Genomic DNA, 20,041 nt, shown 5'->3' on the forward strand with positions numbered 1-20,041 from the left:
AGAAAATTCTTACCAGGCTTGGCCATTTGTTCACTTTGTTACCCTGATTAATTATGGGAGATCTTAATGATTTTTTAACTTGGAACGATAAAAATAATGGAAATAGTAGAAATAGACCCTCTAACCATTTTCGACAATTTATTGAGAATTTTCAGTTAGAAGTCTTAGACCCCTTTGGACCTTGAATGATCTGGGATAACAATCATCCTAGGATTAGAAACATCAAAGAAATGTTATATTGGGCTATAGGGAACACATATTGGCATCTTAATCACACTAGCAGCAGTTTAAACCATATTGATTTCGTTGGTTCAGATCATAGGGCCATCTAGTTTCTTCTTAAGCCCCAACACCATCCTACTAATCATGCCCTTAAGAACAAAAGATTCTTGTTTGAAAATGTTTGGCTCACTGAACCAAACTTGGATGATGTGATCTCAAAAGCATGGATGTCAGACCTTTCCCTGCTTCACCAATCCAGAGCCTTATCTTTACCCAAAGTGCCTGTGCTGATTACCTTTAAAAGTGGAAGCACAAAACTTTCTTATGTTTTCAGCTAAAAATAAAGGAAGCTCAGAAAGAGGTCGAACAGGCCATAAACTCTTTGGGTGACTCTCCTGCAGCCCTTCATCTTAGGAGAGGTTTGCAGGAAAATTTAGACAATCTCCTCTACAAGGAGGAAACCTATTGGAAGCAAAGAATTCACTGGCTCCATCCAGAAGACAAGAATACTCGATTTTTCCACAAATTTGCTTCTAATAGATAAAGAGCCAATCATATTAACTCTCTCACTCTTGATGATGGCTCAAAAGTGGAAGACACTGAAGGCATTCTCACCACCATTAAATCCTACTACATTGATCTCTTTACTTCCCAATAACTACATGATGAAGCTATTAATGATGCCTTAACTGGAGTTTTTCCCCATCTCAATTCTAATTTCTACCAGATCCTGGAGGAGGCTTTTTTTCTGGTGGAAGTTAAGAAAGCCTTATTTTGAATGGCCCCTTACAAGTCCCTAGGAATTAATGGTTTCAACAATCAATTTTATCAAAAAAATTGGCATGTTGTGGGGCAGGCTATAACTGAGGCAGCTCTCAACTTTCTAAATAACCAATCTGATATAACTCACTTCAATTCCACTCTCATTACCCTTATCCCCAAAGTTGAAAATCCCTCCATCCTCAAAGACTATCGCCTTATCAGCCTTTTCACTACTGTCTATAAAATCATTTGAAAAGTCTTGGTTAATAGGATCAAGTTAATCTTAAACCCTCTCATTTACCCCAACCAAAGTGCCTTCCTCAAAGGCAGACTCATCTATAACAATATTCTTATGGCCCAAGAAATTCTCCACTCCATCAAATGTAGAAAAAAAGGCAAGAATTGATGGATGGCAGTCAAGTTGGACATGGCCAAGGCTTTTGACAGAGTTGAATGGAATTTCCTTAATAAGATTATGCTGAAATTTGGTTTCCCTTATAAGTTTGTCTCTTTAATCATGACCTGCCTGTCAACTGCTTCCTTTAAGTTCAACATCAATGGTCATGCCCTTAGGAATGCCATTCCTTCTAGAGGGCTCCTTCAAGGGGATCCCCCCTCACCATACCTCTTTCTCCTTTGTTCTGAAGGTCTATCTTCTATTCTTAAGCAATCTGAAAACACAAAAACAACTTTTGCTTTAAAGATTGCTCGAACTGGCCCAGAAATTTCACATCTTCTTTTTTTGCTGATGATAGAATTTTATTTTGTCGGTCTAACATCTAGGATTACAATGCTATCAAAGAGGCCCTGGCCAAGTATGGAAGTATCTCAGGCCAGTTAGTGAATTTCAAGAAATCTTCCATCTTTTTCTCCCCCAATACCAGCCTTACCTACCAAACTCTCATCCAGGATTATATGAAAATTCCCCCCACTAATCATCTTGACATGTATCTTGGATTACCTTAGTGTATTGGCAGATCCAATGACCACTCTTTCAATCCCATCAAAGATAGAATTCGGTCTTATCTTTCCAAATGGCAAGGAAAATTTCTCTACAAAGGAGGCAAAGAAATTCTACTTAAAGCTGTCATTCAGGCTATCCTTATCTATGCCATGTCTATCTTCAAACTTTCAACTTCTTTTTGCAACTTTGTTGATAAAAAATGGCCAAATTTTTGTGGAGATCGAATAATTGTGAACAAAAATTTCACTGGAAAAATTGGTGGGCCCTTTGCAACTCCAAGTCTCATGCGGGACTAGGATTTAGATCCCTAAAACCGTACAAACAGGCCATGCTTGCCAAACAAGCTTGGAGAATCCAAGCAAACCAAACCTCTCTTCTAGCCACTCTTTTTAAATCCAAATACTTCCCCAAGTCTTCTTTTCTTGAAGCTCCGCTTGGAAACTCCCCCTCGTATGTCTGGCAAAGTCTACATTGGGAAAATCTCTTCTCAAAGTTGGACTCCATTGGAGAATTGGGAATGGTGCCACTATTGGAATATATTTTACCAGGATCTAGATTTACTAACAAGTATATTTTTAACATCCTAATATGAATTTCTAAAACGATGAAAATAAACACATAAAATGTATGAGAAACCTTACAATAGTTGCAGCGGAATTAAATGACTCATTCCGCTCAGATCTCTAACCCTTGTATCCTTTCTGTAGCAGAGTATCACCAAGATCTGAGCCCGATTCTCCTTCTTGTTGTTTGGATTCTTCACAGTCTTACATACTATGATTGAGGACTCACTTGCTATATGTGGGCATGCACTCAATCACTAATGGCTGAATTTTGTTTTGTGAAGAAAGGCTATGGTATTTCGAATTAGAAGAAGAAGAAGGAAGAGGTCTCATAAACCTAGAGGGAAAACTAGGTTTTTAGCTTTGGAGGCATTAGTTGGATAATGAGACCATAGCCTTCCTTTTATACTAATTTCCACTAGGGTTAGAGTTGAATTATTTAGAATAAAAAATTGATAAAAATAGAGCAAAATTAGCACATAGTGGCCGACCACTTAATGGGCCCAACACTTGTTTGGTTTGTGCTATTTTTCTCTACTATTTTATCTATTTTTCACAAATACAACTATTTGCAATTTCAACCCTATAAATGCCAAAATTATTTATTTAATAATTAAAATAATTATCAAATAAAATTTTCATTTATAATATTTACTATTTAGACTCCACAAAGTCTCTTAATTAATAAATTAACCCTAAAATACCATTTCTTCACAATCAAGCCATAACATAGTGAAAATTCATAAACTAGACATAGCTTAATTTTTGAATTAAAATTGATTAACTAAAATCAATTAACTGAGTCTTACAAGCAGTTTGTCTCAACTAGTATGGGGACCATGGGCCTATACAACCGATCTTCCAATAAGCAGATATAGAATTACCAAGTAAATTCTCTAACTTATTAATTCCTCGTTGAACCACTATAGAACTTAGAATTGTACTCTCAGTTACATAGAACGCTCTATATGGTCCACGATATAGATACACTATTAATTATCCATTGTTATAATCTCAATAATCAATGATCCTCTATAGATGATTTATATTGCATAGGGACAAAATTACCGTTACACCCTTTCAATGTATTTTATCATTAAAATACTTAGCCACCTATAAATGATATTTCAATGAACTAATATAATCACTAAAATGAGCGCTCTATCATTTGTCTCTATTTAGCCAAGCTCGAAGGAAATCATCGTTTTACTTCTATGTCCAGATAGAAGCTATAGATTCCATATCTATGATTAGCGTTCCCACTCAATTGTACTATCATGTTTCCAAAATATACGTATCACCCGGACCAAAAGGTATGCTTAACTAACAAATCAAAGAACACAAATAACACTCTTGAGATCGAACCTAACCATGTCAAGATTAAAATCATTTGATCTAGGATCAACTAGGTGATATTGAATTGAATAAATATTACGGTAAGATTATCATATCTAGTTCAAATTTAATATCGGTCCCTTCCGATGCATACTTCATACATCCAACACAAGCTTACTTTAACTAATGCCCTGGAAAGGACATAGCACTTATCCAAGATGCAAGTAAACTACGTTGTAGATTATCATATCAGTTAAACCCTGTGTACTGATAAATCTAGGAATACATTTAATCACTCAATCTTGTTTACTTTCCACCGTGTTGACAACACAATAAACGAGAATATCAGTGTGATAAGGGTTTGGATGAATTTATTAATCAAATAAGTAAATAAATGATCACATGAACCAAATAACACATTAAACAAGTAATGAAATTAAATATGTTTCTTTATTGATAATTGAATAAAAAAGATTACATTGAAATAGAGTTTATTTAGGGCACAAAGCCCAACAACCACCACCCGAATTCTCGATGACAATTGGATCCCAAACTGCTACTTTCTTCCTATATCCCTGCCTAATCACCTTATCCGCGTCTCTAACCTCCTCCTCCCTGATGGTGACTAGAACATTACCCTTTGAAACAACCACTTTCCTAATGATATTGTTTATGATATCCTGTCTCTTCCCCCTCTTGACACTAATCACCTAGATACTCTTTTCTGGCAGCATACCACCTCTGGCCACTATACTGTTAAAACAAGGTACCATCTAGCCAAATCCATAGCTAATGTTTCCAAGCCTTCTGCCTCAAACACTAACCTCCTCAAGTCTTGGTGGAAGTCCTTCTGGGTGCAGAACATTCCCCCCAAAGTTAAGCATTTTATCTATCGTCTCTGTTATGACAGTACCCTTCCCACTACTGTTAACCTGTATCACAGAAATAGTTACCCTTCCCCCACTTGCCCTCGTTCTGACCTGCATCTTGAGTCTATCCAGCATGCTCTATTTGACTGCAAGGGTGTTAAAAGGTGTGGTCAGGTACAGTTTTTAAATAGACTGTTAGTGATTTGAGAGGAAAAAACATCATTGATATACTGCTATGCATTAAATCCCACTTTCCTGATAATTTTAACCTTTTTCTGTATATACTTTTGAAGATTTGGAACAACAAGAATTTTTTTGGGGTAAAAAATAATATAAATAATAAATAGTGTAAAATGGTCATTTCTTTACAAATTTTGAAATAAAGACATTTATTTATAATATAATTTGGGGTCATTTATCATATTTTCCAAATTTTCTTCCTATATCTTTTAAATTTTTCTTGTACTTTTAAAATTTTCCAATAATAAATTATAAAGATAATAGGGAAAAAAACAAAAAAATACAAAAAAGGAAAAAAAATTACAAAAATACTTTGGGCCGGCCCATTAAACATTTATACAGTCCACATACAAATATTTACAAAAATACCACATGCACTAAGCCTTCAGCTGTACAGAGCGAACCATGAAGATGAAAATACGCGCTCGTTTCAAAACCGCAAAACAACCAAAATGAAACCAAAACGAGAAAAATACAACTATTAATTCTGGCAAAATCAATTGGAAAAGAATACCTGCAATGATCTAAACTGAAAATGACGAAAAAAAAATCAGAAAAACTGTGAAGAAACTGAAATTACACATTTGTTTTCTATTTTATTCGATCAAAATAACTCCCCCTAATATCGAAATCTATATTCATGAAATGTAGATCTGTAACAAACAGATCTGGAGCTCCCACTAAATCCAAAACAATGTATGATGTGAAAAATTTTAAAAAAAACCTCATGAATAATACATCTACGTTATATACAGTTGCATTTTGATTTATTTTTTGTTTTGGTTGCCTTATAGTTGCATTATCGTTTTATGATAGTTTATATATTATGCAAGAATTTAATTTGATGGGGACTAAGAAATAGTAGTTATACATAGTAAGTTTTGTGCAAATAGTTGCATATTAATTTTATGGTGAAATAACATATGCAAGTAGCAAAACTATAACAAAACTACAAAACAACTGTATGCAAGTGCAAATAGTTGCCTTTATAGTTGCATTATCGTTTTATGATAGTTTATATATTATGCAAGAATTTAATTTGATGGGGACTAAGAAATAGTAGTTATACATAGTAAGTTTTGTGCAAATAGTTGCATATTAATTTTATAGTGAAATAACATATGCCAGTAGCAAAACTATAATAAAACTACAAAACAATTGTATGCAAGTGCAAATAGTTGCCTTATAGTTGCATTATCGTTTTATGATAGTTTATATATTATGCAAGAATTTAATTTGATGGGGACTAAAAAATAGTAGTTATACATAGTAAGTTTTGTGCAAATAGTTGCATATTAATTTTATAGTGAAATAACATATGCAAGTAGCAAAACTATAATAAAACTACAAAACAACTGTATACAAACTAAAATACAGGAAAAACTCTTTGAACATCAACATCCATGATAAATCTCATTGTTACCCATTGATGATATAAAAATGGACAGGAAACAACTAGATAAAAAACATATTAAAAAAATACATATAAAAGGTGTAAAATTTCAAATATGGGAGAAAACCAAAAAGAAACCGAAAACAAACCTCGGTTCGAACATCAGCACCAACATTAGCTTTTTTCCCAGAAACGTTGACAATGAAATCTCTGCATTATTTGTTGAGCAAACATACATAAGAAGCACAATGATTTCTATACTCTTTCTGGCTTTATTCTCTACACAGTCGTTCCATATGTTATCAAGGTCCGTTTCTTCGTAAGAATATATAAGAAACTAGCTTTACAATTAAAAATTAAAATAAAAAGAAAAGAAGAATTGTTATGTAAAAAAATTTAAAATTAAAAACCGAAATAAAATTAAAATTAAAAATTAAAAGCTGAAATAAAAATTAAAAATAAAAAGAAAAGAAGAAAAAAAGAGAGTGAAATGATGGATTGATTGATAGAAGTCAATCCTAGACCTAAGCAACAATATATAAGAAACTAGCTTTACAATTAAAAATTAAAACTAAAAAGAAAAGAAGAATTGTTATGGAAAAAAAAATTAAAAATTAAAAACTGAAAAATAAAATTAAAAATTAAAAAATTAAAAACTGAAATAAAATTAAAAATTAAAAATTAAAAACTGAAATAAAATTAAAAATAAAAAGAAAAGAAAAAAAAAGAGAGTGAAATGATGGATTGATTGATAGAAAATGAAAAAAGAGAGGGAAGAGAGTAGGATTTGATTGATGATGGATGGAATGATGACTAAGTGGTATTTGTGTAATAAAAGCAACTTTGTAAGTAAAAATGTAGCCATAGGCGTGTGTGAGTAATTTTGTAATAAATTGTGTAAAATGGATTTTTCATGTAAAAATTTCAAGATAATATATCTTTTTTTATTTATATTAATATTTAATATTACCCTTTGAAAGAGAAGTACAAAGGGGAGCATTCGAGATTCTTTTTTGGAAAAATTACACTTTGCACCATCTTTTAGAATAAAAATAATAAAAATCCGTATTTACCGCAAATATAATTAATTACAAACATACAATACCTGTTTTTGTAAAAAAAAAAAAAGTGTTTACAAACATGTAAAAAGTTTCTATAAATAAATTTACAAATTTGTAAAAGTTTGATTACAAACTTGTAATCCATATTTTTGTAAATATAATTTGTATTTTTGTAATATAACCTATTTTTGAGAATTTTTTTTTTAAAATTTCAGTATTTTTGAAATTCCTTTTTATTTTTAAAGGAATTCCAATATAGTGTAATGTTGTTGGACTATGCAATCATACAACCAGAAATGGCCTAGTCCAAAGCCCATTTAAATGGGACCCAAATTATTGAGCTTAGCTGAATTATTTTGTTTATTCTGTGGGGAATTTTTATTTTTATAGTTTTTAAAGTATAAGTTTGTAAAAATATGATATTTTTTTTTTTTAAAAAAAAGTTATTTTATGAGAATGTCTTTAAAAAAAGTTAAAAAATATAGAAAAAATAGCATAAGATATCTAGTTACCTCTTATGGTAACTGGTTACTCCTCTGGCTACTATCTCAAAAATTAATATTTTTCTTAAAAAAAATGATATTTTTACATAAAAAATATAAAAATCCATAAAATTTGTAATTTTCCCTTATTCTTTTGTAAGGAGCTGAGCTCAATTATTGAGATTTGATAACACTATGAAGTTGAAATAAATTAAAAGTAACAATAGTATAGTCAACCGATGTAAGTATATATGTATGGATTAAGGAATGTTCCAATAATTAATTTATAGAAATATACTACAATAGTACTAGAATGTTTTTCTTTTGGACCAATGCTTGTCTTTGTTTTCTAACTTTTTCTGTAACAATTCATTTGATTTAATGAGATATGGTACTTTCATTAAAAAAAAAAAAAAGAAATATACTACAATATTTTTTTTCCCTTCATTTTTATCATCACATTTTATCTTATTTATTTAATTTATTGTTTGTAGTGTTGGAATCTTATATAAGCATTTTCGTCTTAACCATTTTGTCATGAACACAAGATCATTTTTATAAGAAGACGCTGCAATTACATGAAATTAATAAAAGCAAAGTATACATTAATCAGTTCTAGTCAATTATTAGTACAATTTTTTCATCATCTATTACTACATATACAAATGACACATTTGACTTGAATAATAATTATTAGGTCACCATGTGGTTGATGGTTTATTGATTGGTAATCTCTCTATTATCTAAGCACTTTTGTCATGTTTAATGATTAGTTATTTATTAATAGATTTCAAATAACTGTCAATTAATCAACTACTTTGTATATACTATGTATATAAATAAATATGCATATATATATATATATACAGGAATATCCATTTGCATTCTTTTCCAGACCACAAACTACAAAGATGCTTGTATATGGGTATACGTATAGTTAAGAACTAATCTAGATGGCTTTTAGCTTGGCCTTTTATTGTAACATAAAATAATATAAAGTACTTTTAAAACGATATAGACTACACTAATTCTCTACTACCAAACACATATTATACTAATATTATTATAGCTGCCGTCCTAAGTGGATTATTAATATATAGTAATTGATCAAAATTAAAACAACAGCAAAAATCCAAAGTTGTATAATAACTATAAAAGGTGGCTGACCAATCCTAACCCCTACGTACGTAAGCATACTATGTAATAAATAATATAAAGTTCTCAATAATAGTAGCATTAGGCAAGAAATTATATTTCAAAAACAAAATTTTAACCTTCTTTTTTCTTCATCTTTTTTTATGAACACAAAATGATATTTTAGAATGTGTTGATTATATTAAAGTAAACAAACACAATGAAATGTTGATAATAAATATATAGGAGTGGGTATCTACGCGTTTTGTTAGGGGTAATAGAATAGAATAGCATGGAAATGAATTGCCATGGTCCATTATTTTTGTTTGATTGTATTTTGAAGTGTTTGTGTGAATGCCTATTTTATTTAAAAATAAAAGAAAATACTATTCTAACATAAGATGTATAAAAGAATTTAATAATTTATTTTTGAAAAGGTAATAATTTTTTTTTCAATTATGTATATTAATATTTATTCAAGTTTATTTCTATTCTTAATCTAATTTTAAAAGGAAATTTATGACAAAAATCCAAAAAAAAAAATTATTTTGATGTAGATTAATTAGTTCCAAATTTCGAAAAAATAGCAGCAATAGTCTTCTAGGTCATGTTTGTTGTAAGTCCGTCGATAACCAATTCAACAACTCTGTTAAGTGCTGGCAAGAATACCACATGTTGAAACATTATTGGTCCAAATTATAATTTGAATTAAAAATAATTTAAAATAAAATAAGAGAGAAGATGATGAGCATAGAGATGGAAAAAAAATAAGTGACTGATTGAGGAGATCGGGATGGGTAATGAGCAGCTTGTTCTTGGGCCTCTCAATAATTAATTTTTGGGTTTTCCATGGCTATGGATGGGTTGTGTTAACTTGGAAACTTTTCTTGGTGACGTGAACATCAATATTTGGCATGTGGCATGAAGGATGACATCACAGTGTTGAGTAGACCCGAGTCATAGCAGTCAACCTTGGAGGGGACCATAGCCCTGCGCTCAAGTTGACTCTGGGATCTTCGGGATGGAAGTTTGGACTTCAATAACTTGAATCTAACTCACTATCTTTCAGCATTTTATACCACGAAGACATGGAAAAACCTAATAAATGGTTCAGGAGCTAAAATTACATGAACAAGCAACCCGGAAGCCAGCATGGGCACTTAGGGTTTCTACCTAGTGCCCAAGTTGGCATCCTCAACTAGGGTTTTATTTTATGGGACCGTCTTAGTGCAAAGTTGCCAAAACTTGCATTGGGACATCGACTTGACATACTACGGACAAATTTGAGGCATCAAAATCATGTTCGAAGCAAGTTGATTTTTGAGCACCCAGAGCCCCAGGGCCCCAAGCACCTAGCGCCCAGGTTGAAAATTTGTTAATCTAGGTGCCTTCAAGCATCCGATCGAAGATCCAACTTTTGCTTTGAATTTTTTTTCATAAAAAATGAGGTAATAGGTCCTTTTGGAGGAAAAGTAACAAGTTCTGGGCACAAATAACAAGGCCAAGTGCCTAGGTTGACACACCTAGGATTGGCCCTACGCCTAAGGAAACAATTCGTCAACCTGGGCCACAAAAAATGGAGTTTTCCTAGATTATTTTGAGCATTATCTCCATCTTCAAAAAATATTGAGAATCAACTATTTTTGGGGACCAAACAGAACTTTCGAAGGGGCAGAAGAGGGACCCACTGTCCAGGTTGAGACTTGGGACTCGGCCCTTTGCCCATGTTGACATTTTGTCAAATTGGCATGTTTCCAATTTAGTTCAGCAAAAAGTGCTTCGAGCATCTTCACTTTCATAAAAAATAATGAAGATTCAAGTAAACTCGGAGAGAAAACCACAAACCTCAGTCCTTGGAAATAGGGCCCAAGTTGAAAATTAACCTGGGATGCTACGTTTGATTGCTCGAATGCCAAATTTGATGCTGTTGGAAATTATTTTACCAGGATCTTAGATCTACTCACAAGTATGTTGATTAACACCCTAAATATGAACTTTCTAAAACGATAAAATAAACACATATAAAGTTTATGAAACCTTACATTGGGTGCAGCGGAATTAATATGGCTCCTTCCATTCAGATATCTAGCCCTTGATTCCTTTCTGTAGCAGAGCATTATCAATATCTGAACCTGGATCTCTTTCTCTGATTCTTTAGTGCTGAAACTCATTCTTGCTGAAAGTTTTTCTTCACGATCTTCCTCACTATGGTTGAGGTATCACTTGCTGTGTGTGGACACTATTCTCACACTAAGAATTTTGAAATTTCAATGAAGAAGAAAGAGGAGAAGAGGTCGGCCAAAGATAGGGAGAGAGAGAGGCTCAGTTTTTTCTGAATCAGAAGTGTGATTTTCCTAAAGCCTTCACTATCTATTTATAGCATTCCACTAGGGTTAGGTTTGAATTATTTGGCATTAAAATAATAAAAATATTAGTTTAAATTCCCTACAAAAGTGGCCGGCCATGCATAGTGGATTTGGGCCTCACTTTTTACAATTTTGCAGTTTTATCTTTTCTGCATCTGATTTTCTCAAAAACGCCAATTTTCAAATTCAACCATTTAAATGCCAATTCTAACTATTTAATAACTATAAATAATTATTAAATAATATTGTCATTTATCATATTTATTAATTGAACCATACAAAGTATCATAATTAACAAATATGCCCCTATAAACTATTTCTTTACAATTTCGCCCTTACTTAGTGAAAAATTCACAAATAGACATAGTCTAATTTGAGAATTATAATTGATTAATCAAAACCAATTATATGAGTCTTACAAGCAATATTATCTCAACTAGTGCGGGGACCATGGGTCTATATAACCGAGCTTCCAATAAGTAGATCAAGAATTTATTACTAAAATTCACTAACTTATTAATTCTTCGTTGAATCCACGCATAGAACTTAGAATTGCACTCTCAGTATATAGAATGCTCTATATGTTTAACCATATAGACACATCATTAGTTATCCATTGTTATAATCCTAATTTGATCAATGATCCTCTATATGAATGATCTACACTGTAAAGAGATTAGATTACCGTTACACCCTACAATGTATTTAATCCTTAAAACACTTAACCCCGTATAAATGATATTTCAGCTTATGTGAGTTGAGATCTCCACCATTTATTTTCGTTTTGTCAAGCTCGAAGGAGATCATCCTTTACTTACTATTCGCTAGATAGAAGCTATAGATTCCATGTTTATGTTAGCGCTCCCACTCAATTGCACTACCGTGTTCCCAAAATGTACGTATCACCATGACCTAAAAGTAGGCTTAACTAACAAATCAAAGAACACGAATAGCCTCTCGAGATTGAGCCTAGTCATAACAGGATTAAGATCATTTGATCTAGGATCAACTAGGCGATATTTACTTGAATAGATATTATGGTAAGTTTAATAAATCTAAGTCAAAGTTCAATATCGGTCCCTTCCGATGCATACTCCATGCATCCAACCTGAGCTTTACTTTAACCAATGCTCTGGAAAGAACATAGCATTTCTCCAAATGCAAGTAAACTCTGTTGTAGATTATTATATCAGTAAAACCCTGTGTCTGACAAATCTAGGAAACTTTATTCACATAGTCATGTTTACTTTCCAATGTGTTGACAGCACAATAAACAGGATCAAGTATTTGAAAAGGGTTTCAGATGAATTCATACATTATGTACATATATTCATGAAATAAATCATGTGAACCATGCAACATTAAATGCTATTTCTGATCTATATTAATAAGTAAATCTGATTATATTAAAATCAGTTTTATTTAGGGCATAAAACCCAACAAACTCCCACTTGCACTAATATAAAATAAAAAGTACGTTTCAAATAATCTCAACACCTTGATATACAAATCAAGTGTAGTAGTAGTAAACTCCTCGTAATAGGATCTCAAAGGTTTAATTAAACACAACCTTTTCTCCACTATTACTCTTCCTTAATCACAAAATCATTGATAATGTGAAATTGCTCTCTATATGTCTACTCTCTTGGGATACTGGATTCTATACCTTTGGCAACTACTTTTGGTTAATCAGGAAATTAACACTAGTAGTTAAGGCAATTTGGAATGGTGCCAAAGATGTATAGAACTTTCCTTAGACTGAATAAGTACCTTTCCTGCAACTTTAACATTCAGTCCCTTTCTGGTAGACCTAGAGACTTCTGATAGGTTTTTACACTTCTCCAAAATCACTATTCCACCCCCAGAGTAACCACCATCTTATCAGAAAGATTTTCTAGCACAAAGGCAAATTTCGAAATCTGATATGGTGTAGTCTAAGAGTTTTAAACACATCCTTATAGACTAACATATAGTTCATCTTCTTTATCTTAAGATTTACTTGATTGTCTTCCAATGTTCTTCTCCTGGATTAATTTGATACCTACTCATTACTCCCACTCAACAGCAGGTGTCTGGTCTAAGGCATACAAAAGCATATCTAAGACCTCTCACTGTTGATTTAAGAAATTCTTTCATGGCTTTATCTTTTCTGGAATAGTTGAGACTTTTCCTTAGATAAATAAAATCTATGCCTAAGAAGTTGTGAAGCTTCTATAGATTGCCATTAGAAAGAAAATGCTTCAGCATCTTTCTAAAGTAAGTTGCTTGCATTAGAGTAAGTAATTACCAGGTATACCACAAGCCATAGGTTTAGATAAACTCAAACCTATAATACTAGAAACAGGAAGTTTGTTAAGTCCACAGAATAGACTTATTAACTAAAATTTCCTTTTATGTCCTTGTAATAGAAAACTTTAGGTTATTCCATATGAATGGATTAAACCATAGTTCTATTGGCTTTTCTTCTTAGTTTCTTATCTTGACAATCCATTACTTGTTTAAACTCACAATAGATTTTAATCACTACTGTCTCCCAAGTCATAAGAAGGTGAGTTCCTAAAAACTCTCCCACTACGACAAGGTACCGTGAATTATGTCGAAGAAAAATAAATGGTATTGATCTCTTCGGTTGTGACAAGACAACAGAGGCAGTAAGATCATCATATGTCAAATATGATGATAGAACACTTTTGGAATCAAGAAAAAAATATCTCCTTTATTTGCTACTTTATTTTCAGACTTAGTCATTTTCTTAGGAAAGTAGTATTTGTTTAAACAAACACTTTCTTATCAATTGACTATGGGATGGTCCACCCCTAATCACTTAGAATAGCTAACAAACCATGGTTAACAGTTCTAGCTTTTCTTAAGATTTTGATTAGGTCATCCATGAATCTAGTAATGATTTACATTAAGTATACAACCATTACATCATTCTGAAATTGTATTACCATAGAAGGAATTAGGCAACGACTAGTAACTAATCATCAACATGCAACTCAAAATTTCTAGGGAGGTAAGTTTGGATATAATTCAAAAATCAATTTAATGATCTTTGAACTGCATATCTACTAGCTATTTCTCCACCCCTATCAGTTCGCAAGATCTTTAACCACTTACCTTAATGGTTTTAACCATTGCTAGAAATTTATGAAATTTTTCAAACATTTCAAATTTCTTTGCATAAGTTATAATCTAGAGTTACGGTTTAAGAATACAATGAAAAACTCATATCCACCCCTGAATGTACATCCATCTCTGCGAATGAGATGAACTACTTTCAGTGGATATAGGCATAATAACTCTTTGCAGAGATTGATCTTGTCAAATCCACTATGAACAAGATACAAATGCCATAGATTAATAAAAATGTGGTTGTGTCGTTTTGATGACTTAGGTTTAGTTACATCAAAGAGTTCTTAGAATAGTGCAAGTGGATCCTGGTCAAAGAATACCAAACTCATATTCCATACAGTTTGAATCCATTGATAGAAGATGGATATTGAACACTTGGAAAGTGTAACTGTATTGCTTCCTGGAAATAGAAATATAAGAAAATTTCTGTTTGGATTCTAAAATTAAAGTTAAAGACTTAAATTCAACCAAATATAATGAGTAATTCTATCTTGGACCACCACTACTAATATAACTCTAAGTCTGATTTGCCCATACAAGTAGGAGATTTCTAAGATTGAGGTTTTATATCAATTGGGAATAGAATTTCGGGATTATAATCATATGCGTCATTTAATTTCTTAAGAGAAAATATAGAATGACATGAAATGATTTATAGACTATTCATCCAATGATATGTTATTGAGCTAATTCGAAATGAATAAGCTAAGAGGAATTAGGATAATTTCGTTTATAAATAAGAATCCAACGATGCTTCGATTAGCGAAAGTCAAAGTAATCTTATTTATACAATCTTCTTGTTTCATATCGTAAAAATACTAGTCTAAGGTGTCATCAATTGATGAACAACTAGATGTCGCATATACAATATTTATCTTTCGAGATCTAACACTATTATGAATGTCTAATGGTGAAAATCCATTAGGGATTTATCTCATTAGATAAACAAACCAAGTTAGACCAACAATGAAGATTCGAAATTAAACTACAACTTAATAACAGAAAATAACATGGTTCAATCTAAATTCATACACAATTCAGAAATTATTAAATATATAGCAAGTAGGAATGACAAGTGAAAATACTAAAACATACAATCCTAAATAATTTCCGAGGTTTTCAACAAACTGATATCAGTGTCCCGTTTAGGCGAGAGTCAAAGCTACCATTCATTGAATAGAGTTGTCAGCTCATCTAAAATGTTAAACATTCTAGCAACCTTTTATTCGATCAAGATTGGAATTCAGCGTTGTCTCGTTTAGCGAGAGTCAAGGCAATTCTATCTTATGAGCTTCCACCATTGTTTCGCAATTTGCAAGTCAAATATGGTCGCCACCATTAGGGTGATCCATACCATACAAAACACTTACAAACTACTTATCTTTCGAGATTAAACGGTGCGAAATTGCTAATGAACGTTCCTCCATTAGGGAGGATTACTCACTAAAACAAACGCGATGTAAAACCAACAATGGAGATCGAATATCTTAATAATAAAGCTCATTATTTAAAGAGAGTTGTATTTTCTTTGATTCTCTTTATTTAATCTATTTATATTAAATATATATTTATTTAATTAAAATTTCCAATTTAGAATGAAAAATTCTAAATATAAATTTTAATTTAATATTTATAAATTTTACTTAGATGGATATGAAAATAATATAAATTTTTTCCATCTTAGTAATAATTTCCAATAAATATTTAGAAAAATATTCAATTTAAGTTGTTACAAAATTAATTTAAATTAATTTACCACTCAAATTTAATTTTCTATAAATATATATTGCATTTCGAAAAATTAAAGTATTTAAGAATACAATTTTCGAAAATGCATGTTAAAAAATAAATCCTGGAAAAATTATTCTAATTTAATGTTGGCCCAAAATTAATTAATAAAATTAATTTACAACAAAAAATATAATTTTCCTATTTAATTAAATATATAAGAAAAATTTCAAATATTTAAGTATGATGATAAAAATCAACTTAAATATTAATTTTATATTTAATTAAATATACTAAAAAAATAATTCAAGCAAAAAACAGATAATATCTATCTAGATTTTTATTTGACTAATTAATTCAATTTCTAATAAAATATATTTTACTTCATTTATTTTAATTAATCATTAAATGAAAAAATCATTGATTTAAGTTGGTCCAAAATTAAGATAAATAATTTACAACTTTAATCTATTTTTCAAATAAAATTTGAAATTCCAGCATTTAAGAAATGCAATTTCGAAATTTGATTAATAAAATAAAGAAAAAATACATTTTGAAAATTATTTAAATTTAGTTGAAAAAATAAATTTCAACTAAAAATAATTTTCTATTTAATCAACTTAGATACTTAATTTTCAAATTAATTAAATGTATTAAATTTAAGAAATAAATAATTAAGTGTAGAGAAGGCTTAATTATTAATCTCTAGTTTAATACTAGGAAAAATATACTTAAAATAAATTGTACCAAAATTAATTATTTAAATAATTAATTTCACAATGTATAATATTTTCCTATTTAATATTAGAAATAATAAGTAGTCTAGAAATAACTATCTAGAAAATATATTATTTGATTAAGTATCTTTTCCACAAAATTTGAAAAAATATCTAATTTAAGTTGTATTAGAAAAAATCTAGAACTTAAATATTTTTCAAATTTAAATTTAATTAAATATCAAAAATTAAGTTGTAACCACTTAATTTGAAAATATTCCATTTTAAGTTAATATTCGAAAAGATATTAACTTAAAAAATATCTAAAATATTCCATTTTAAGTTAATATTCGAAAAGATATTAACTTAATTTTGAAATTTGAAATTCAAAAGATATTCAGATTTAAGTTGATTAGTTAGAGATAACTAAATATAAACTTAAATAGGAATATTTAATGAAAAATTTAAATTAAGCTTCAGAAAGAATCTAGATGGTTATGATTCTATATTTAATTAAATACAAAAAAATACACATAGTTTAGCTTACAATATAAAATTCTTTAAACTATGTTTTTCTTAAATTAATTTAAAAATAAATGAAATTAATTATGTTGCTAATCAATTTTATTAGGTTAAACTAGTTTAATTAACCTAGTACAGTTATTCAAATTAGGCAAATGGGCCTTCACAATTGGGGTGGTTCATGTGAGGGGGTGCTGGGTTCAGTATGTCGTACCCACTACTATGGCTCTCAACTCTCACACAAGGCCCGAAAGAGAGGAATTTAACCTTAAAATGAACATATGTTATTAATTGAATAGACCCAAAAACTAAATGGGCCTAAATAAAATCTATCAAGAACTATGATATTTTATTTAGCAACAACAACCTATATGCATCTATAATGAAATTAAACACATAGGCTCACACAGGCACACAATTTGGATGGATCCTATCATGTTGCTAGGTCATACACAGATGAAAGAAGATTGTAAATATATCTGTTGCAAATTATTTACTTGACCAAGGGAGCCATGAGTTAAAATCATATCATTGGATCTGTCAACAAGTTAACCATGGCTATTTGTAATCAAGCAATAATAGGTTTTAAAAACTTACAAACAAGCTAAAACACATACTCCTGCAACAAGGTTAGTTGGATAGTTTGATGTAGGATTTATTTAATTTTAAATAAATAATTTCGAAAAAAATAATTAATTTAAATAAAAAAAAATATTTTCGAAAAATTTAAAAAATTTTAAAAAAATTTCGAAATATTTTAAAAAAAATTTAAAATTAAACCTACAATTTTAAAAAATTAGGTTTCAACCAACCTAAATATCATTTCAAAATTTGCTAACTACTTTTAAAAATTAAATGTTATTTTATAAATAAAAATTAAATAAAAAATTAAAAAAGATAAATAAATATCTTTTTCAGATTTTAAATATAATTTAAATAAATAAAATAACAAAATTTAAAAGTTAGCAAACTATCTTACATCTATTTAAAATTACATGATTATAGTTATCTTATTTTAAATTTAAATAAGGTCAAATTATTTAAAAAAAAATTAATTTAAAAAATTTAATATCTGACCTTAAATTTAAAAATAAGGTAAGATATAATCAAATTTAAAAATAAGATAGATAATTAAGCAAAAAAGATAGATATTTACTATTTTCAAATTCAAATTACACTAATATCATGAATTAAATTTAAAAAATATTAATTAATTTAATTATGATAATTAGAATTGAATTAGGAATAGTAAATGTATAAATACAGAACTACACAAAAAATCGGAAGTTAATTCTATGAAAAAGCATGAAAAAATGAAGAAAAACGAAAAAATTACGAGCTATACGGACAGTTTGCCAAGCATACTGTTCATGGCCGCGCAAGGGGCTGCATGGGCGTGTAACCTCTGTTCAGGGGGCTGCTAGCAGCCTCTCCGCGCGCGCACGAGCCCTGTTGCTCAACCCCGATTTTTTCGAAACTTCAAAAAATCATAACTAATTCAAATTAAATCGAAATTGAGTTCTGTAAAAAAGTAACTTGCTTAATTTTTTTCATACTATCCAATAAAAATAATTCCAGAAACAGATATTCAATTATTTTTCACGAAAATTCACAAACATCAATCAATCATCAAATAACACTCAATACAACATGATACCATCGAAAACATCAAACAATCGTTTTAAAGTCCAAATTTCTTGCAAGCAAATCAATTACCATGGCTCTGAGGCCAGTTGTTAGAAATTATTTTACCAGGATCTTAGATCTACTCACAAGTATGATGATTAACACCCTAAATATGAACTTTCTAAAACGATGAAATAAACACATATAAAGTTTAGGAAACCTTACATTGGGTGCATCGGAATTAATATGACTCCTTCCGTTCAGATATCTAGCCCTTGATTCCTTTCTGTAGCAGAGCATTATCAATATCTGAACCTGGATCTCTTTCTCTGATTCTTTAGTGCTGAAACTCCTTCTTGCTGAAAGTCTTTCTTCACGATCTTCCTCACTATGGTTGAGGTATCACTTGCTGTGTGTGGGCACTATTCTCACACTAAGAATTTCGAAATTTCAATGAAGAAGAAAGAGGAGAAGAGGTCGGCCAAAGATAGGGAGAGAGAGAGGCTCAGTTTTTTCTGAATCAGAAGTGTGATTTTCCTAAAGCCTTCACTATCTATTTATAGCATTCCACTAGGGTTAGGTTTGAATTATTTGGCATTAAAATAATAAAAATATTAGTTTAAATTCCCTACAAAAGTGGCCGGCCATGCATAGTGGATTTGGGCCTCACTTTTTGTAATTTTGGAGTTTTATCTTTTCTGCATCTGATTTTCTCAAAAACGCCAATTTTCAAATTCAACCATTTAAATGTCAATTCTAACTATTTAATAACTATAAATAATTATTAAATAATATTGTAATTTATCATATTTATTAATTGAACCATACAAAGTATCATAATTAACAAATATGCCCCTATAAACTCTTTCTTTACAATTTCGCCCTTACTTAGTGAAAAATTCACAAATAGACATAGTCTAATT

This window comes from Cannabis sativa, chromosome X (assembly GCF_029168945.1).
Source record: "Cannabis sativa cultivar Pink pepper isolate KNU-18-1 chromosome X, ASM2916894v1, whole genome shotgun sequence".
Taxonomy (NCBI): Eukaryota; Viridiplantae; Streptophyta; class Magnoliopsida; order Rosales; family Cannabaceae; genus Cannabis; species Cannabis sativa.